Source organism: Hypanus sabinus, chromosome 4, assembly GCF_030144855.1.
Source record: "Hypanus sabinus isolate sHypSab1 chromosome 4, sHypSab1.hap1, whole genome shotgun sequence".
NCBI lineage: Eukaryota > Metazoa > Chordata > Chondrichthyes > Myliobatiformes > Dasyatidae > Hypanus > Hypanus sabinus.
Window position 1 is genome coordinate 6,770,590 of NC_082709.1, and position 23,182 is coordinate 6,793,771.

The window sequence follows — 23,182 nt, forward strand, 5'->3', positions numbered from 1 at the left end:
TTGCGTCATATGTCAATGATTTTGTGATGGAATTGCAGAGGAAATGAAGATAGGCAGACTGCAACAGTTCTGAGGAAGTAAAGAGACAGATAGAATAGAGTGTCAGGAAGTGCATGATCATGCCCTTTGGTAGAAGAAATGAAAGAGTTAACTATTTTCTAAATGGACAGAAAATACTGAAAACTGATATGCAAAGAGACTTGAGAGTCCTTGTGCAGGATTCCTTAAAGGTTAATTTGCAGGTTGAGTCTGTGGAGAAGAAGGTTAATGTGATGTTAGCATTCATTTCAAAAACTAGAATATAAAAGCAAGGATATAATGTTGAGTTTTTCTAAAGTACTGGTAGCCTCACTTGGAGTATTGTGAGCAGTTTTAGGCCCCTTCTCTTAGAATGTGCTGAAATTGGAGAAGATTCAAAGGAGGTTCACGAAAATTATTCGAAGATTAAATGGCTTGTCATATGATCCATACTGAAGCTGTGTCCTCCGGTCTTAGACTCCCCCACCATAGAAAATATCCTCTCCATTTCCACTCTTTTGAGATTTTTCAACTTTCAATATGCTACAATGAGATACACCCCTCATTCTTCCGAATTTCAGTGAGTACAGGCCCAAAGCAATGAGTCAGTCCTCATGCAGTAATCCTTCCATTCCCAGGATCGTTTCTGTGAGCCTCCTCTGAACCCTCCCCAATGTCAGCACATCCTTTCTTAGGTAACGTACCCAGGACTGCAGACAATGCTCCAAATGAAGCCTCACCAGTGCCTTATAAAGCTTCAGTATTGCATCCTGGCCTCACCAATAACTCTCGGAGACAGGAAGTGAACGATAGGCTTTTATTAGCAGCAAAAAGGGAGCACGACAACTCTGAGACTGAGGGAGGAGCAGTGCCCCAATCGTCTTTATACCGGGGTCTGTGGGAGGAGCCACAGGAGCAGTCAGCAGAGGGGCGTGATCAGAGAGGTATACACATAGTTTACCACAATATTCTAGTATTGTTTGTTATTGTTTGTTTATATTCTAGTACTTTAGAGACTTTGAACTAATATGTTAACTTTGCTTCTTTCTCTATTGGTACAGCCTTAATTGCTGCGCAATATTCCAATATTTTGGAGATCTTGGGCTGGCACAGTAGCGTAGTGGTTAGCATAAATCTATAAAGTATCAATGACACGGGCTCAACTCCCGCTGCGGCCTGGAAGGAGTTTGTAAATTCTCTTTGTGACCACATGGATTTCCTCCGGGTGGTCCAGCTTCCTACCACAGTTCCAGATGTACTGGTAGGTCAGTTGGTAATTGTAAAATGTCCTGTGATTAGGCTCGGATTAAATTGGGCATTGCTGAGCAGCGTGGCTCGAAGGGAGAGCCTGTAATAAATAAATAACATTTCCAATTTAACTGAGAATACATAAAGAATCACCAAGTAACACAAACACAAAATGCTGAAGGAATTCACAACACATCTATGGAGGGAAATATATGGCTGATATTTTGGACTAGGCCCTTAAATGCAGAACTACAGTGTCAATGGATTTTGGCTCTTATGACTGATTTTCACCATTTGCAGTTTTTCATTGCACCTTTACATACATGCAATTGTGTCTATGACAATAAACTTGCCTTTGACTTTGACGTGCAGAACCCACCCACCTATATCTCTCAATGTCCTGAATCCTATGATCAGAAGCCAGCTCACAGCACATCGCTAACATGCAGGATTTACTTCCACGAGCAAGTCTAAACATCAGTGATTCAGTTCACAACCATTAGCCGCAGACAGCAGGATTTCATCCTGTGACTTAAATAATGATTTTCAGCATTTTCCTGACAACTCCCGAGAGGCCAAGCGCTCTGCAGTTCTTTATTTTCTCCCTCACTCCTCTCATGAATAATGATGTTATATGTGCTACCGTCCAATTCAGCTGGACCACTCCGGAACCAGAAAAATATTGAAAGATTCCTATTCTTCATCCCCAACACACTGTCAGATTTTCGTGTGATTCAACTATTTCCCTGTCACAACTATGTAACATCTCCAGACATTGCTCTTCACCAATGTTAATTACTTTTAAATGCCTGTTTTCCTATAACTTGAGGTGGATTGTGTTTTCTGTTGAGAGGGTAGAATCAGAATATTTGTTTAAAATGGCAACTACTTCCTTATTCAACATTTTAACTGCCTGTAAGGAGTTTGTACTTTCTCCCTGTGACTGCTTGGTTTCCTCCAGGTTCTCCAGTTTCTTCACACAATGAAAGGTGTACTGGTTGGTAGGTGAGTTGGTCATTGTAAATTGTCCTGTGATTAGGCTAGGATTAAATCGGGGGATTGCTGTGCGGTACAGCTTGAAGGGCCAGAAGGGCCTGTTCCATGCTGTATATCTCCTATTTATATGCTTATAAAGATTCTTACATTTTTCCCTAATTTACTGTTATCATCCTTTCTTTGTCAACTTCATCAGTATCTTTGGTCCTATTTTGCTGATTTCTAATTTTGACCCAGTCCTTGGGCACACAAGTCTTCTTATCAACATACTGTATATATTCTGGGGCATAATTAAAAAGTACATGTTTTAAGTTAATGATCACATCCAGCTACCCTTGTAAGGAGACAGCAGAACTTCTCCCTGAATTCCCCCACCTCATAAAATGGTGATTGTTCTCCTGCATTCAGACAAAACATTGTTTTACCATAACTGACATAAATCTAAACAAGGTGTCATAACTTGGCCAAATATTTCCAGTACTTTCTGATTTTATCTTAGATATCCAGCATCCACAAGTATTTTTGATTGGTAGGTTAAATGATCTGTTTTTTTAAACTACAGAACTGTGCAAAAGTCTTAGACACACATATATATATATATATACAGGTTGAGTGCCTAAGACTCTTGCACGGTACTGTAGCAATTTTCTGCATTGCACTCTACTGCTGCCACTGCAAAAAAAAAGTGAATGATGATAAACCTGGTTCTGATCGGGGTGTCTCTTGTGGACTGAGAGTAGAAAGGGGACAGGGAGAGCAGAATCACAGTTGGCAAAAGGGGAAGGGAGATGTGAGGGATTTGACAGCACCAGAGAGACACTCTGTAATGATCAATAAATCAATTGTTCAGAATCAAATGACCTTGCCTGGTTTCTCAGGATTGAGCTCATAGTTCAAAGTTCAAAAATAAAATTTATTATCGGTTTAAATACATGTCCCCACATCCAACCCTGAGATTCTTTTTCTGCTGGCATACTTAGCAAATCTATATAACAGTTCCCATAAACAATGGACAACAAACGGAGAAAATGCAGATATAAATAAATAGCAATAAATAATGGGCATGAAACAGCAAAATAAAAGTCCTTAAATGAGTGTAGTTATCACCCCCTTTTGCTCAAAAGCCTGATGATTGAGGGGCAGTGACTGTTCCTGAACCTGCTGGTGTGAGTCCTAAGGCACTTGTGCTGTTGAGCTGATGGCAGCAATGAGATGAAAGCATGGCCTGGGTGGTGAAGATCTCTGATGATGGAGAATGCTTTTCTACGGCAGCATTTCATGTAGATGTGCTCAGTGGTTGGGAGGGTTTTACCTGTGATGTACTGGTCAGAATCCACTACCTCTTGTAGGATTTTAAGCTCTGAGTGTTCCCAGACTGGTCCACAATGCAGCCATTCAGCACATTTATCTGCATTGTGGGTGTGTCTGCACCCATACCAACAGTTGCCCCTGGCATTCCTTCTCTGCCACTTGCCCCATTTCCCTTCTGCAGCACTCCATCCTTGCCATTGCTCCTGCCAGAGTTGGAAATCCGCTCTCTTTTTTCTTGCTTTTATTCAAAGTTTGAAGTAATTTTATTATCTAAGTATATATAAGTCACCATATACAACCCTGAGATTCATTTTTTGTAGGCATACACAGTAAATTCAAGAAACACAATTGAATCAATGTAAGACCACATGCAACAGAATGGACAAACAATCGATATGCAAAATGCAACAAACTGAAAATACAAAAAGGAAATAATATTAGCAAATAAATGAGCAATTAGTATTGAGAGCATGAGATGAAGAATCCTTGAAAGTGAGTTCACAGATTGTGGGAACAGTTCAGTGATGGAGTAAATGAAGTTGAGTGAAGTTACCCCCGCTGGTTCAAGAGCCTGGTGGTTTAGGGGTGGTTACTATTCCTGAATCAGGTGTTGTGAGTCCTAAGGATCCTGGATCTTCTTCCTGATGGCAGTAGCAAGAAGAGAGCATGACCTGGGCGGTGGTAGCCACTGATAATGGATGCTGCTTTCCTGCAACAACGCACCGTGTGGGTGTGCTCAATGGCGAGGAGGGCTTTACCCGTGAGGGACTGGGCCGCATCCGCTACTTCTTGTACTATTTTCTGTTCAAGGGCATTGCTGTTTCCATGCAAGATTATGATGCAACCGGTAAATGTACTTTCCATCACACATCTATAGAAGTTTGTCAAGGTTTTAGATGTCTCTCTGAAGTAGTTGAAAGTTTGCTCGAAGTTGAAGCATATTATTTTTCAGTTTCTCAAATGTGACAGATGGCTAAGCCTGCTTGAAAGCATCAGTCTCGTTGAAACTAGAAATCCTCAATAGCTGCTATCTGACAGCATAGAATGTTAAAACTAGTTAATCTTTGAAACAATATTACCAGATTTTAGTCAGCAACATTCTTTGAGATTAAGTAGCTATAAAATCTAGGTTAATATTATTCTTTGTTAAATTACAAGAATATTACATTTTGTTTGGATTTAGTGAATAAGAAGTCATGCAAACAGTCACACGCAATCCCCCAGCTGACATGATGTAACAATTATTGACTTACCCATGCGAATATTGAGCTGATCCAGTATTTTTAAGATTCAAGTCTGCCTTATCTACCTGCTGACATCCCTATTAAAAGGGGTGTGATTTGCACTTTTATTACATTAAAGAAAGGTGGATAACCAAAGCAAAAGAATGGGGTGAGACAGTAACATAGTGGTTAGTACAATGATTTACAGTACAGGCAACCTGGGTTCATTTCTCACCACTCTCTGTAAGGAGCTTATACTTTCTCCCTGTCACCATGTGTGGTGAACTACGTGTGCCTGTCTGGACACGCCCCTGCTGACTGCTCCTGTGGCTCCTCCCACAGACCCCGGTATAAAGGCGATCTGAGGCCTGACGCTCGGCCTCAGTCTCCAGGACATAGTATGGTGGTCACTCTCTGCTTGTTCCTTCTTCCAGTCAATAAAAGCCGATATCTCGCCTTACGTCTCGGTGTGAGTTATTGATGGTGCATCACCATGTAGATTTCCTCTTGGTGCTCTGGTTTCCTCCCACAGTCCAAAAACATACCGGTTGATAGGTTAAATGGTCATTGTAAATTGTGCCTTTATTAGGTTAGGATTCAATCGATGTGGATGGCACATCTCAAAGCCCCAGAAGGGCCTATTCCACTCTGCATCACAATTTTAAAAAAATTCAAAACAAAAGCACTAGTGTAATTTAGATTTGGGGATGAAACTATTATGTCTATGTACTTCAGTGAACTTCCAGGGGTGAATGAGAAGTATTGTTGCTGACAGTAAGTAGAGACAAGCGTTTGAGTTATAGCAGCCGCTCTATTCAGGCCTGACTGGTTCCAACAAAATTATCTCCTGAGTAGACAATACCGGCACAAATTTATCACCTGAAAGGAATCATAATTTGGCAGCAGCTCTGGCGGAATTCCTTAAGCTTAGCCCTCAACAATATGTTTGATGGAATGCAACAAATGTTTTTGTTAGTGGTTTATTTTAAGGTTGTATTTTCATAGAGATTATGAATTCTTTTTTGACAAACATTGCCAAAGTGAATGTGCAATGATTAAAAGTTTTGTTTTCAATTTGAGTAAAATATATAGCTATTTATAAATGCTGATGTTAAAATAAACTAAAGGAATAGTAGAAAGATATTTTCTCATTTAAAATCAAACAATCTGTTCTACATTTGTTAAGTTCTTTGATGTTCTTTGTGGAAGCTAATCAAGTAAGCTGCAATGTAATGAACATTTCAAAATTAAGAGAAACTAACAACAAAGCACTTAACCTGTCAAATCTGCATTCACTCATCATCTTCATTATGTGCTGTGTCGTATGACATAAGTGATCAGGATCTTTCCATGACTATGATTGTTCTTGGCAAATTTTTCAGCTGAAGTGGTTTGCCATTGCCTTCTTCTGAACAGAGTCTTTACAAGATGGGTGACCCCGGACATTATCAATACTCTTCAGAGATTGTCTGCCTGGTGTCAATGGTCGCATAACCAGGCACGCACCGGCAGTTCATATGACCGTACACCATCTGCTCCCATCGCTTCACGTGACCCTGATCAAGGTGGGGGGGGGGGGGGCTAAGCCAGTGTTACACCTTGCCCGAGGGTGACCCACAGGCTAGCAGAGGGAGGGAGCACCTTACACCTCCTTTGAGAGAGACGTGTGTATCTCCATCCTACCACCCATTGTATTCACTAAGGTTGTTTATTCCTGTTGCCATGTATCGGAGTGTTGTTTCGAGTTGTGTTTAATTTAAATGGAATTAGTGAACTGATAGTTTTATTAACACTCCTTAGAGATATGGAATGAAAAGGAAGAAATTCCCGGAGTAGTCATGACATAAAGGTAAACTAAAGTCTCTTAAATGGGCATATATTTCACAATAGTTAAGAGTGGACAACATTTTATTTTAAACTTACAGTCCTGAGTTGCTTTAATGCAAGTGTATTAGTGCTCAGGGAGAAAATCAACACCAGGAGGGGAGAATTGCTCTTTCTGGATGAACTATTGGTAACAATGGAAGTTCATGGAGCAAGTAAATACCACCGGCATTGTTATTGGGAATAAAATTAGAAACAGTGCTGACATTCAAAGATTCAAAGTACATTTATTATCGAAGTATGTATGCAGAGTGTACAACCCTGTCTTCCCACAGACAGCCATGAAATATAGAAACACCATGGAACTCATTCAGAGAGAACAACAAACACAAGAAAAAAGAACAAGTCATGCAAATGGCAAAAACAAGCGAATAACACACAGAATATTAAACATCAAGCCTCAGAATCCTTCAAACAGTCTAGGAATGGTCAGTTCCTGGACTCAGACAGGCTGTTTCTGTGGAATAAAGAAACCATTAATGTTTCAAGCTTGAGACCCTTCACCAGTTCTGACAAAGGTTCTCGGACTTGAACTAGTAACAATTTCTCTTTCCACAAATGCTGCCTGATTTACTGAGAGTTTCAAGGCTTTTCTGTTTTTATTTTAGCTTTCTGAAACCTGCAAAATATGTTTTATTTTGAGTTTCCATTGCTCCCGGGATCTGGTTAGAGTATCAGGCACCTGTCCCAACTGCTCCAGCAAGTGTGCACCTCACATAATGGGGAAATGGATGGTAAGCCTGCCACTTAAAATATAATTCCTTGTTTTCCACAGAACAAAGGGAATGAAGATTTTACTTTCTGTACCAATCTTTCATTGCACTAGATTGATTGCCAGTAAATCTGCACAAAACATTGAAGAGTGTAGAAGATCCTCTCCCAACCTATCCCGTTTATTACATGTGACAGGGAGATACACATGGTAACTATGAGACATGCATCACCTCAGTAGCTGCTGCAGCTGGACCTCTGGACATGACACTAGGAGCAAAATATTTTTATAAAGGCTAGGTCTGGATTTAAATGACTTCACCACCCTGGGCACTTGGAAAAATAAATTAATACATACTGAATGCCCATCCTCCATGAGAAAACAACTTTCCCATAGAGTTTGGAGGCTTGCGTACCTCAATAACCTAGAGAGCTATGCTGGCTAGAGTCAGGGCTTTATGCTTTGGCTCTTGGTAGGGTCACCTATGCCAAACAGGTCAAAGGGTAGGGCCAGACTAAGAGTGGTCAATCAGTCCTCCAGGTATGAGGATTTGGCTCAGGGCTAACAACCTTAACTGGTAAAACAAAATAGTTATAGAAACAGTAATAAAGATTCCTTCTGCATCTGAGTGGCCAAGGAAACAGAGATGGAGGACTTGCATTGTTACCCTAATGGGCAATTAACAATTAGTAATAAATACTTCACATTGCAAGCTATATGTGCTTAGAGTTTTTGTGCCATATCTTACTAACTGATTCATAAGATTCAGACTTTGTTTAATCCACCAGATCCCTTTTACACAACAATCATCTCTGTCACTTGAAGCAACGCCAACCAGTCATATGTTCCATCTCACTATGACATAGTTTTCCCACTCAGGTATTTTGCAATCGTTATTTCGTCTATGAAACACAAACGAATCACATGACATTTGCTTTTGCAGGAAAACATAGTGCATAGCCAGAAGTTCAAGAGGTGGCTTGCATGTTTTAACCCTGTGATGGAGGTGATGTTGGCCATTGTCAAAGATGTTATACCAAGGCTGTTATCTTTAAAGAATACAATATCTTCAAAACTAAGTGTGTTGTCAAATATCACTCTCTAATCATCCAATAATCCATTCAGTCTTGTAACTGAAGCAAGCATTAAAGCCACATTTTTGTGCCTTTCTCCTCTAAGAGGGTAGAGGATGACCAAGAAGACTGCAAAAATGAAACGAGAATATCATTATATAGCACACACATCACCACCAGCCCAGATCCTGACACAATCCATACCTTTCGAGTACGTTGCAGAGAAGGCGTCTGCAAGTGAGGATACATGGGACATCATGGTGTTGCAGTGAGGTGGAATAAGTCTAGCAAAGGTGCCAATTTGCTTGTGTCAGTGTTGTTCACACACTCTCCTACTGAAGGTTCAGATGAAAATTTTACTAAATCAGCCTGCAAGTAAAGCCTAAAGTTTAAAAGCTCGACATTAAACGTAAACAACATTATATTCATCTCTAATACTTTGGGTGCTCCTTCCCTCCGTTAGCCTGCAGGTCATCCTTGGACAAGGTGTAGCTCCTGCTTAGCCCACCACCCCGATCAGGGTCACGTGAACTATGGGAGCAGGTAATGGGTGGTCGTATGAGCAGCTGGTGCATATCACAAGTCCCAGTTATGTGAGCACCGACACCAGGCAGACAATTTCTGAAGAGTATTGATAATGGCTGAGGTCACCCATCTTGTAAAGACACTGTCCAGAAGAAGGCAACAGCAAACCATTTCTGGAGGAAAATTTGCCAGGAACAATCATGGTCATGGAAAGATCATGATCATACCATGATCATGTTTCATTTTTGCAGTCTTCTTGGTCATCCTCTACCCTCTTAGAGGAGAAAGGCACAAAAATGTGACTTTAATGCTTACTTCAGTTACACGGCTGAATGGATTACTGGATGATTAGAGAGTGATATTTAACAACACACTTGGTTTTGAAGATATTGACCATGACCATGATCAATGTCATATGACACGGTACATAACGATGATGATCATGACTACAGTGACCATTCATACAACGATGCTCTGCTTAGTACATTGACAAGCTTACCAAAAAAGCCTTGCTCCATGTTAAAGTGCATGGAGGAGTCCAGCATTTGAAGTTCAATGCTTCAGCTTATGTTGCAGCAAGGGTTCCTTTCCAAAGGCTGAGAGCTGCAGTTCTCAGATATGGGTGCCCAGAACAAAGTGATGAGAACTAAACTTATAATCATGCACACTGTTGTTTCCATTCCTTACAGGAAATCCATCGGTAGTTACATATAACACATCCTAGCCTCTCTCAGGACAAAAGCAACTATTCACCATGACTTTACAATCTGAAGCAGGACGTGTCACCCCTGAGATGTTTACACCTATCTTTTGAGGCTTTCTAAACCCATAGACACTGAAAGTTAATAGGATTCCATTGGCCTTGCCACAAGCTTTTGGGTAACATTTAATAAGGAAAAAACATATTAAACCAGGTTATAGGATACACAAGGATGTTGAACTATCAGCATTTGCATGGAATACAGAATTATATAATTGGAATGGGCTTTTCTGGCTTATTTTTATTGATTATTAACAGAGGGAAGGGAAGGTGTGGAACATTTGGTGAATGGAAAATTTGGGTTTTTGTTGAGCATCTCAGTCAAGCATTTTTTGTGTGTGTGTATTCCTCTGCTGCATGGCAGAATTGTTAATATCATTGCCCAGAATATGCTTTGGCAGGCATGCCACTGCTCTGGGGAAGATTGTAATCTGTTTAGGTTCTTGTACACATTTGGTATGCTTGGTTCAGAGAAGAGAAATCGTTGTTTCTTGATGAACAGAGAATCTCAGTGACGAATGATGAAGCCACATTCAAAGACACAAGAGAACCTGCAGATGCTGGAAAACCAGAGCAACACACAAAAAATGCTGGAGGAATTCAACTTTCCTCTCCTTCATCAGCTCTAATGAAGGGTCTCAGCCTGAAATGTTGACCCTTTATTCCTTTCCATAGGTACTACCTGGCCTGCTGAGATCCCTCACTATTTGTGAGTGCTATGCCACCTTCAAAGGCAGGTTTTATTTGGTTCAGGTGTCTTGCACACATTATCTGCTGGGATTCATTTTGGGAAATTTGTAAACTGAACTCCAGTACAGAAATGATCTCTATTACTTTCTGTATATAATATCTCTCCAATATTCCCTGCTAAGGAGCTAGAGGCAAATAAGGATTGCAATCTTCACCAATACTACAAGCTTGGCAGGAAGCAATGCTTTTGGAAGAATGTATAACAATCTTAGCCTGTTCAAGAACTGCTCTTTTAAGAGAATAAGATATATGAAACTTTGCTTCCAAATTCTGTTGCACAGATCTTGTCTCATGTAACCTTGGTCTTCCTTGTAGACATAACTAGATCCATCTTCCCCTACCCCCTGTTCCCACTATGTAAGACCTTTGACCATAAGATAAAGGAGTAGAATTAGGCCATTTGGCACATTGAGTCTGTTCCACTTTTTCATGATGGCTGATCCATTTCCACTCAGCCCAAATCTTCTGCCTTTCTCTCCAAAATCCTTCATGCACAGACTATTCAAAAACTTCTGCCTTAAATACACCCAATGACATGGCCTCTACAGCTGTCTGTGGCAACAAATTCTGCAGATTCACCACTCTCCGGCTACAGAAATTCTCCTCAGCTCTGTTGTAAATAGACTTCTCTCTATTCTGAGGCTAGGTCTTCTGGTCCAAGACTCCCCAACCATAGAAGGCATCTTCTCCACCTCCACTCTATCGAGGCCTTTCAGCATTTCAGAATCCACTACTTCTTGCACGATCTTCTGTTCAAGTGGTGTTTCCATATCTGGCTATGATGCAGCCAGTCAGTATATTCTCCACTGCATATCTAGCGAAATCTGTCAAAATTTTAGTTGTCATAGAAACATATAATGTTATGCCAACCATGTACCCTACTGTAGCAACTGACTAGAATTTCCCTATCACATAGCCCTCTATCTTTCTAAGGTCCATGTACCTATCTAAGAGTTCCTTAAAAGACCCTATTAAAATTGTTTCTACCACCTTTACTGGCAGTGTGTTCTACACACCCAGCACTCTCTGTGCAAAAAACTTAACTCTTCATCCCCTCTGTACCTACTTCCAAGCATCTTAAAACTATGCCCTCTTGTGTTAGTCATTTCAGCTGTGGGAAAAAGCCTCAGGCTATCCACACAATTAATCTCCCTCATTATCTTATACAGCTGTATCAGGTCACTTCTCATTCTCCTTCGTTCCAAGGGGAAAAGGTCAAGTTCACGCAACCTATTTTCATAAGGCATGCTCCCCAATCCAGGCAACATCCTTGTAAATCTCCTCTGCACTCTCTCTATTTCCCGTATTCATGCCAAACCTTCGCAAGCTCCAAAGAAAGTAGAGGTGCTGCTATGCCTTCTTCGTAAGGGCCAGGCCCAGAATAAGTGACTTGAAATGATAACACCAAAGAATTTAAAGTTGCTGATCCTTTGCACCTCTGATCGCCCAATGAGGACTGGCTCATTGACTTTTGGTTTCTTGCTCCTGAAGTCATTAATTAGCTTCTTGGTCTTGCCGACATTGAGTCAGAGGTTGTTGCTTTGCCAACGTTCAGCTAGATCTGTACTGGAATCTCCCTCCTATATGCTGATTTGTCGCCACTTTCAATGGTGTGTCAGCAAACTGGTATATGGCACTGGAGCTGCGTTTAGTCACACAGAAGTGTGAAACCATATCTGTTTGGAAGTCTCTAACAATCGCAATACAATGATACTGATGTTCTGCCATTAACTGCCAAAGACAGGTGGTAAAGCAGTTGTAGGAACTGAGCATTTATTATGTTTGAGTTATATAACTGATGGATATCTGTGAATTATACCTGCAACTTGCATCTTTGATAAACTAGTCATTTTCCAGTACTCCAGGCATTTACTCTTCGTTGGCATTATCACCTTAAATGCAGTGTTTATTGTTAACCTCCTAGTGTTTACAGAGTCACAGACTCATTGAAAACTACAGCACAGAAATAGGCCCTTCAGCCCATCTACTCAGTGCAGAAAAATTTAAACTGCCTAGTTGATCTGCACTAGGTCTGTAGCCCTCCTTACCCCACCTATGCACATACCTATACAAACATCTCTTAAGTGTTGAAATCAAGCTCACATGTACCACTTGCACTGGCAGATTGTTCCACACTCTCACCATCTTCTGTATGAAGAAATTCCCCTTCATGTTTCCTTTAAACTTTTCACCTTTCACCCTTAACCCATGACCTCTCACTGTAGTCTCACCCAACCTCTAGATGAGGCCTGCTTGCACTAACTCATACTGAGTCAAAGAAATGCCTGTACCTTGCATTGAAATATATATCAAAATGTAGGAGATAATTCTTTATCCACTCATTTCAAATGCTCATCCATATCATTCTTGTTTGTTAAAATTTGTGTTCATATTATAATTTCTATAATATGCAGAGGCAACAATTTTTCCAGTGTGGGTACACGCTGAGGCCTATGTGGTTTCTCTATGCAGGAATATCAAAGATCGGAAATGTCTCCAGGCACTTTCTTCCATTGTTCATATTTATTCTCACAAAATCCAGACATTGTCTTCTATCTTTACAATTTGCCTTTTGGTCACGTCATCAAGAAAAACATGTTTTTTGATATTTTTGCTGAGGTACTGCAAGCAAATATCTTTACTGCTACCAAAGCCAATGTGTTATGTGAGTTTAACTTCATGCAGTAGCAGAACTTAAGAGTCACGGTTCTGGCTTAACTAACAGCAATGATTGACACACACCAGCTAACTTTGAATTGTGTGAGGAGATGGGAATTAGACAAATTGTGTTCTGTGAGACTTAAGGGTGAAAAGATCTTGTCTTTTTGTGTCCCACTCTCAAATAAGTTAATTTTCTACCTGTTACACAAATTACAAGCCATTATTTCTTTTCTAATTAATTTTAAAACAGCACCAACAGGTAAATACTGTCAGAAAGCAGCCAGGAAGTCTAGACTTGAGATTGTTAAAATATAAATTGTGCATTGGCATTCAAGTCGGTCTAAATTTATCCTCACAATTTGACAGTCACCTTTATTTTGTTCAAAGATACTATCTCCATTTTCAAGGCTTGTCCCTGTGGCTAAAAATGTATGAATCTATGGCAGTTACAGCACCAATTAACAGGCCATAACAATATCCAGCTCCCTCTCCTGAGGCAATACAGAAAAATCAGTATTGAGTCTCTGTAACATTTATCTATAACAAATGTACTTTATTTAACCAATCCTTCCCACCAATTACTATCAAAAGTCTTCACATTTTTTCATTTAATTTCCATTAAAAAATGTTGTTAATGACAGAATAGTAAAGTAACAGAGTGCTTAATTTTTAAGTGCCTGAAAATCAATACGGCAACCTGACTGTGCAATTAAATATTCCTAAAATTTATACATTATAAAATTCTATAGCATTTTAGAAGTTTAAGGGAACAATAGGGATTGGTCAATTGCCATGTCAACTTATACTGTATCCAGTAATTGTAATATTTGCTATTTAACAACTTCATGCTGCCTAGTAAATGACTGCATGCTCAATATTCCGACTTGTATGTGTTAAATACAGCCTGCGGTGCTCTGAAGTAGTCTGGGTTCCTTCAAGTGGAGGAAAACATGCATAAAATAGGTATTGCCTGTTACTCAAGTTTTGAATTTGATCTAGGAAACATTATGTAAACACCCATTCAGAAACCCCTCCGGCTGTTTTTGGAAATGTCATTGCTATCAAAGGTATCTGTATCATCGTACTCAACTATTTTCACTTTATCCTCTTCTGACAATTATTTCTAACTAATAAGTCATTGCCCATCCTTGTGCCATAACATTACTCTCGTGTTTGGGTGATAACATTACCCTTGCCCACTTTTCTCCCCATGTATTGAGACATACAACGCAGAAAGAGACCTTGGTCACCCCAGTCTACCTTAACTATCAACTACCTTTCTTATTCTAATTCTCCTTTTTAAAATTCTCTGCAGAATCTCATCAAATCCCTCCCAGAATCTACCAGTCACCTGAAGACTAGGGGCAATTTACAGAGGCCAATTAACCCATCAATATTCATATCTCTGAAATGCAGGAGGAAGCTGGAGCACAGCCTTTTGATCTCCTTGCCAAGAGCCCTTTCCAATGTATAGCATGCCTTCTTCTCTGCTTGTTTTCTGCACTTTTCCCAAATCATGCAGCGTTTCAGAGGGGATGTTCATTCTCATACTAAGATCTTGCAGTAACTAGTTTGCACAGCAGCTCTGAACTTAGCAAAAGGTCTTTCTGCACAACATGCACCACTCCCTGTAGATTCTTATAACTTGAATCAACTTGAAAGATCCAAAACACTTATAGAATCAGATCAATCAGAATAAATCAGTCAACATTTAACCAAGTATTTGATAATATCTTTAAGTAATATTGATGGGTGTCATTCTTATTATGAAATTAGACTTCAGCTGCACAATGTTGAGGTAAGCTTTTGGCTGAGACACTGATTCCCAAAACCTTAATTTTGGCAGCTTATTATCGTTCATTTGTTCACTGTGTGCCGCATTATATGGTGTGGGTGATTATGGTCTTTCCGTGACCTTGATTTTTCTTTACGCCTTTTTCTACAGAATTTAAATTCAACATGAAGTGATGTACTCCAAAAACAAGGACTTGGCTCTTAGTTTAGCTATTTCTAAGGTTTTGTGATTTGGGATAGAACCATGCAGATGTATAGGAAAGAAACAATCCATTCAGCACATTGTATACGTGCTGGCTGCTTACCAATATTCATCAGTATTATGTGCCATGTCTCATGACCATGATTGTTCTCGGCAATTTTTTCTGCAGAACTGGTTGGCCATTGCCTTCTTCTGAGAAGTGTCTTTACAAGATAGATGACCCCAGCAATTATCAATACTCTTCAGAGCTTGTCTGGCTGGTGTCAGTGGTCACATAACCAGAACAATAGACAATAGACAATAGGTGCAGAAGTAGACCATTCGGCCCCACAAGTCTGCACCGCCATTCTGAGATCATGGCTGATCATTCACTATCAATACCCAGTCCCTGCCTTGTCCCCATATCCCTTGATTCCCCTATCCATCAGATATTTATCCAGCTCCTTCTTGAAAGCATCCAGAGAATTGGCCTCCACCGTCTTCCGAGGCAGTGCATTCCACACCTCCACAACTCTCTGGGAGAAGAAGTTTTTCCTCAACTCTGTTTTAAATAACTGACCTCTTATTCTCAATCCATGCCCTCTGGTACTGGATATGAACCTGTAATATGCACCAGTTTCTCATACAACCATTCACATCTGCTCCCATGGTTTCCGTGATCCTGATTGGGGGTGGGAGGGTGGGCAAATTGAGTGCTACACCTTGCCTAAGGGTGACTTGCAGGCTAGCAGAAAGAAAGAGCTTCTATACCTCCTTTGTTAGAGACATATCTCCACCCTGCCTAGCCAACTTATTATCATAGAGTGCTAATTGATATCATGATCTGTTTACTCTGGGTACATTTCACGGGTCGTTTGCTCTACACACGTTATCCAACTGAAGTAACTTTCAACAGAAGCTTGCTTGTATTCAATTATATTTTTTGTCCCCAACAATCAGACAATGAATTTGACAAAGCACAATTTCACCCTCTGCTACCACAAAGTAAGAAAGAATAAAGGAGTCCTGATGAAGGGTTTCAGCCCAAAATATCGAGTCTTCGTTCCTCTCCATAGATGCTGCCTGTCCTGTTGAGTTCCTCCAGCATTTTGTGTGTGTTCCAGCATCTGCAGAATCTCTAGCGCTCTAAACAAAGGTGGCCAGGTTTTAAAATGAGTCCTTGGGGTGTTTCAAAGGATGGAAATAATTTTGGAAAATACCATTTACTTTGGACACAAATGTTTGGAAACAACCTAATGTCAATGTAAACCATATCTGACATTGCTGCAAATGAAACCCAGAAGCGGAAAGTTGCTTAACAAAATTATCTTTGTTCAAATCATTATTGAGCTATAACTCACCGCAGTTGTCATTATTCCAGCTATGTATAGTATTCTATGATGTTGAACAATGCCTGTGTAATGTTTCTGTGACAGGAGCAGACAGCAAGCAGCCTCGGTCTTATCAGTATATGTTAAATTACACTGCATGCAGGTAGCTATTTCCATGCTTGGTTCCTTAAGGTTGTTATAGCTGGGGGAGTCAGTGGGAACAACCTCTTAAGTGCTCCCAATGGTGTACGTCTCAAATAGACTCTGACAACCAAGTCCAGCTTCTGACCCTCCCGTACCGTTTAGCTACTAAGCTCAGTGGGGCTGTTTCTAAGAGGCAGAAAGGGCAAGGGTGCATCAGTGGCACCTTAAAACCAGTCACTTTGGGTAAATGGGGCTCGTCAGTTGGCAGCTCTTCTTGGAGAAGGAAAGTTCTTAACTTCCACTGCCTTCTGGCTATACCCCCGCATGGGGAATGTTTTGGGAGTAAACCCCAAGGAAAAGTCCAGAGCAGGAGTCCCTAAGGCAGTCTCACATTGAGTTCAACACTGACTGGCAATTCCTGTGCTGTTGCTGGTGTTAATCTGTCTGGGTCTCTGCTGTTCCTTTGGATTCGTCAGCAGCATGGAGACAGGAGCCTGTTTCATGAGCAACAGCTTGCTCTCCATATCATTCTGCAATGGTGTGCATAGTGGCTTATGTATTACACAGACAATTATGACACAATATCCACGATTGATCCCAACCAGTGGAGGACCTTCTGGTATATATATGCTCCTCAAAAGTTCAAAGTAAACTTTTAATCAAAATATATGTCACCATATATTACCCTGAGATTCATTTTCTTGTGGGTATATTCAATAAATCCATGGTATATTAGCCATGATATCATCAATGAAAGAACACACCAACTTAGGCGTTCAACTAGCGTGCAAAATACAACAAACTGTGAAAATACGAAAAGAAAGGTATAAGAATAATAAATAAATAATTAGCAATAACTATCAATGACATGAGAAATCTCATCAGCATTAATATAATATTTGCTTCATTAGGATGTTTGGTATTTAAGTTGTCAGAGTAACAGAGCATGAAAACAGGCCCTTTGGCCCAGCTGGTACATTCCATCCATGTTTTCCATCAAAGCTAGTCCTATTTGTCTATGCTTATTAAATTATCAGACTAATAATAGAAATAACCATATGGTATGTTGCCTCCCAGGTGCCAGGATCAGAGATCTCTCCAATCGGATCCGTGGCATTCTAAAGGGGGAGGATAAGTAGCCAGAAGTCTTGGTACATACGGGCACCAGTGACACCAGGTAGAAAAGGTGAAGAGATCCTGAAGAAATATTTAGAGAGTTAGGCAAAAAGCTGAGAAACAGAACCTCCAGGGTGGTAAGCTCTGGATCGCTGCCCGTGCCATGTGCCAGTGATGCTAAGAATAGATGATCTGTCAAATTATTGTGTGGCTGAGGAACTGGTGCAGAGGGCAGGGGTTCAGATTTTATGGATCATTGGGATCTCCTCTGGGGAAGGTGTGGCATGTACAAAAGGGACAGGTTATACCTGAAACCAAGGGAAACCAATATCCTTGTGGGCAGGTTTGCAAGAGTTCTTTGGGTGGATTTAAACTAATTTGGGAGGAGGATGGGAACCGGACAGAAAGTGCTGAAGATGAGGTACAAACATTTGTAGTTGGTTTACAAACAGAAGCAATGTGTGGTGTGACTCCTAAGAAGGATAGGCTGATGATCGGGCAAAATTGCAGACAAAAGGATGAGTTGCAACATAAAAGCCGGACAAAATCGAAAAGGGAGAATGCAGGACTGAAGTTGTTATATTTGAATGCACGCAGCATATAGGAAAAGGTAGATGTACTTGCAGCACAGTTGCAGATTGGCAGGTAGAATGTTGTAGGTATCACTGAATCATGGCTTAAAGAAGATTATAGCTGGGAGCTTAATGTCCAAAAACACATATTGTATCAAAAGAACAGGCAGTAAGGCAGAGGGGGTAGCATTGCTCTGTTGGGAAGAAATTAAATCAAATCATTAGAAAGAGGTAACATAGGGTCAGAAGGTATTGAACCATTGTTTGTAGAGGTAAGGAACTACAAGGGTAAAAAGACTCTGATGGGAGTTATAAACAGATCCCCAAACAGCACTAAGGATGTAGTCTACAAATTACAATGAGAGATAGAAAATGCATGCCAAATGAACAATGTTACAGTAAGCATAGGGGATTTCAATATGCAGGTTGATTGGGACAATTAGGTTGTTGCTGGATAACCAGAGGGGAAGTTGCTAGCATGCCTATGAGATGGCATTTTAGAGCGGGTTGTGGTTGAGCCCATTAGGGGATAAGAAATTTTGGATTGGATGTTGCGCAATGAACCAAAATTGATTAGAGAGCTTAAGGTAAAAGAACCTTTGTGGGAAAAGTGATCATGATATGATCAAATTTACCCTGAATTTTGAGAAAGAGAAGCTAAGGTCAGATGTATCAGTATTACAGCGGAGCAAAGGGAATTACAGTGGGAATAGAGAAGAAATGGCATGAATTGATTGGAAAAGAACACTGGCAGGGATGATGGCAGTGCAGCAATGGTTGGAATTTCTGGGAACAATTTAGAAGGCACATGATAGATACATCCCGTAGAGGAAGAAGTATTATAAAGGAAAGATGCCACCACTGTGGCTGACAAGAGGAGTCAAAGCCAACTTAAAAGCCAAAGAGAGGACATATAATAGAGCAACAATTAGTGGGAAGTTAGAGGATTGGGAAGCTTTCAAATACCAACAGAAGGCAACTAAAAAAGTCGTTAAGAAGGTAAATATTGAATACAAAAGTAAGCTAGCCAATAATATTAAAGAGGATACCAAAAGTTTCTTCAGATACCTAAAATGTAAAAGAGAGATAAGAGTGGACATTAGACTACTGGAAAATGATGCTGGAGAGGTAGTAATGGGAGACAAGGAAATGGCAGATGAACTGAATAAGTATTTTGCATCAGCCTTCACTATGGTGGAAGTTCCGGGTGACAGGAGTCATGAACTGTGTGAAGTTACCATTACTAGGAAGAAGATTCTTGGGAAACTGAAAGTTCTGAAGTCACCTGGGCCAGATGGTGTACACCCCAGGTTTCTGAAAGAGATGGCTGAAGAGATTGTGGAGGCATCGGTAATGATCTTTCAAGAGCCACTAGATTCTGGAATGGTTCCAGGAGATTAGAAAACTGCAAATGTCACTCCAGAAAGGTAAGTATGGGCCAGTTAGTCTAATCTCAGTGATTGGGAAGATGCTGGAGGCATTTGTTAAAGATGTAATTTGAGGGTACTTAGGGGCACATAATAAAATCATCCACAATCAGCATGGTTTCCACAATGGAAAATCTTGCTTGACAAATCTGTTGAAACTTTTTGAAGTAACAAGCAAGGCAGACAAAGGAAAATCAGTTGATGTTGTGTGATTGGATTTGCACTGGTGTTCCACAGGAGTCTGGTTGGGACCGATTCTTTTTACATTATATATCAATGACTTGGATTTTTAGAAATTGATGGATTAGTCACCAAGTTTGTGAATGATATGAGTATAGAGTCATAGAGAAGTACAGCATAGAAGCAGGGCCTTCAGCCCATCTAGTTCATTTCCAAAACCATTTAACCTGCTTTCTCCCTACACCAGGGTAATAGCTCTCCATATCCCAACTATTCATGTACCCTATCCAAACTTCTCGTAAGTGTTGAAATTCAGCTTGTATGTATCACTTGTGCTGGCAGCTCAATCCATACTCTCATAACCCTCTGAGTGAAGACGTTTCCTTTCATGCTTCCCTTAAACTTCTCACCTTTCATCCTTAACCCATGACCTCGGGTTGTGGTCCCACCCTCCCTCAGTAGAAAAAGCCTCATTGTATTTGTCCTATCTATACGCCTCATAATTTTGAATACCTCCATTAAATCTCTTCTCAATCATCTGTCTTCTAAAGAATACAATCCTAGCCCATTCAATCTTTCCTTATAATTGGCCCTCCAGACCCAGCAACATCCTTGTAAATTCTCTCTGCATTCTTTCAAACTTATTTACATCTTTCTTGTAGGTAGGTGAACAAAACTGCATAAAATACTCCAAGCAACACACACAAAATGCTGGTGGAACACAGCAGGTCAGGCAGCATCTATAGGGAGAAGCGCTGTCGACGTTTCGGGCCGAGACACTTCATCATTAGGCCTCACCAACACCTTGTTCAACTTCAACAGAACGTCACATCTCCTGTACTCATTACAATGATTTATGAAGGCCAATGTGCCAAAAGCTTTCTTTACATTCTATCTACTTGTGACACAGCTTTCAATGAATTATGAACCTGTATTCCCAGATCCATCTGTTCAACCCCACTCCTCAGTGCCTGACTGTGCACTATGTAACGCCTACCCTGGTTGATCCTGCCGAAGTGCAAAACCTCACAGTTGTCTGTATTAAATTCCATCAGCCATTTTCAGCCCATTTTTCCAGATGATGCAGATCCTTCTACAATCCATGATCACCCTCCTCACTGTCCACTGCACCCCAATCTTGATGTCATCCGCAAATTTGCTGATCTAGTTAACCACATTAAGTACGCCCACAGAAAAAGAATCTCAGGGTTGTATGTGGCAATATGTGTGTACTCTGATAATAAATTTTCCTTTGAACTTTGTACATTATCATTAGATGACAAACAACAAAGGACCCAGCACCAATCCCTGAGGCACATTTTTAATCACAGACCTCCAGTCAGAGAGGCAACCCTCTATCATCACTCTCTGGCTTCTCCCACAAATCCAATGTCTAATCTAATTTAATACTTCTTCCTGATTGCCAAGCGACTGAACCTTCTTGATAGCCTCCTAAGTGCGACCTTGTCAAGTGCTTTACTAAAGTCCATGTAGACAAAATCCACTGCCTGGCCTCCTTGAAAAACTCTGTTAGCTTGGTTAGACATGACCTACCATGCACAAAGTCCATGTCTATTGAACATCCAAGTTGGTGCAGTCTTTCATTGATTCTGTTATGGTTATTCTGTTAAGGAGTTATTGAGTAGGCTGGAAGGAAATGAATCTTAGGGTTGTATATCGTGATATAAATGTACTTTGATCATACATCTACTTTAAAATTTATTATTGTAGCAGGTTAGGATTGAATACATTTGGCTCTCTTTCATCTTTGCACTAGAATCATGTGGTGCAGATGCTAACAAAGGCAAAAAAAGCATTGATAGAAAACTATTGAGTAAAAAAATACCAAATATTATAGCAAACTGAAGTCTTGTGAACACAAACAACCAGCCTCTATGCTACAAGCTCATCTGATTTCTTCAAACACTCTCAATAAAGGTGAGTCATCATCATCATTATGTGCCTTGACATATGATGTGTACGATCATGAATTTCGATCATGATTGTTCTTGACAAATTTTTCAACAGAGGTGGCTTGACATTACCTTCTTCTGGGCAGTGTCTTTACAAGACGGGTGACCCCAGCCATCATCAATACTCTTCAGAGATTCTGTGCCTGGTGTCAGTGGTTGCATAACCAGGACTTGTGATGTGCATCAGCTGCTCATTCGACCATCTGCCACCTGCTCCCGTGGCTTCATGTGACCCTGATCGGGGATGAAGGGACTAAGCAGGTGCTACACCTTGCCCAAGGGTGACCAGCAGGCTAGTGGAGGGAAGGAGCACCTTACACCTCCTTTGGTAGAGACGCATCTCCACCCCACCACCAAAGGTTAGTGCAAACATCAAAAGGAAAATTGACTTGGATATGATGCTTAAAATAAAAATTAAGTTCTAACATTAAAGAACCATTTCTATCTTTATTGCAGGGTGTGACCATACCCCTAAATGAAGTCCATCAAGGAATGTTCAACACTAATGTATTCATGTTAACATTTCTTAAGTTTTACTATTTAGGCAATACCATTGTTACTTGTTCAATTGATAAACTGCAATAAAAACTAAATACACATCTGGCTTATTTTATTGTTAAATTTATATCAGGATTGGAGTTGAAACACAGTATGGTTCAATATATGTTAGAATTGATACTGACTGTGTGATGGTAATCCATCAATAAAGGCCATTTTAATCATTCCTACCAGCCTCTTCAACTTCCTTGTAGCATTGTTCTCCCCCTTGGGAGTCTGTCAATTATTGGTCTGGATGGCTACCCGGGAAAATTTGAAGTACTGTAAACCATTTTAACAACATTTCCGATTAAAAGTAAATGCAATGTGACTCAAAATGTTTCTTCCTAGATTCATGTACAAGCTTGTCAAAGTTGTGTTTGTGGCTTGCCCAATATTTTGAGTTTAGGACTGAGACCATTCTTCAGGAAAGATTATTCTTTTCAAAGCAGATTAAGCAATAGTATTGAGCAAACATGCTTTGTTCAATCTCCAAGACTTGATTTTGTGCAATATTAGAAATATTAGAGTATGCATTGTTTGTAATAGGTGGACTGTGCCCTTTTTCCTAATATTCTATAATTAAAATCTAAAATTTAAATTCAGAGTATCCTTACAGTTTGTTTCTGTGCATAAAGCAATATTGACTTATATAATTTCTATAAAACTGAAAATGTCTCGAGGCTTTTTGCTGAAGAAAAGGTGAAGAAATAGTTGTATTTTGTTTTGAGGTAGTTTTATGAAAGATTTTCTTGGTTACCCACTA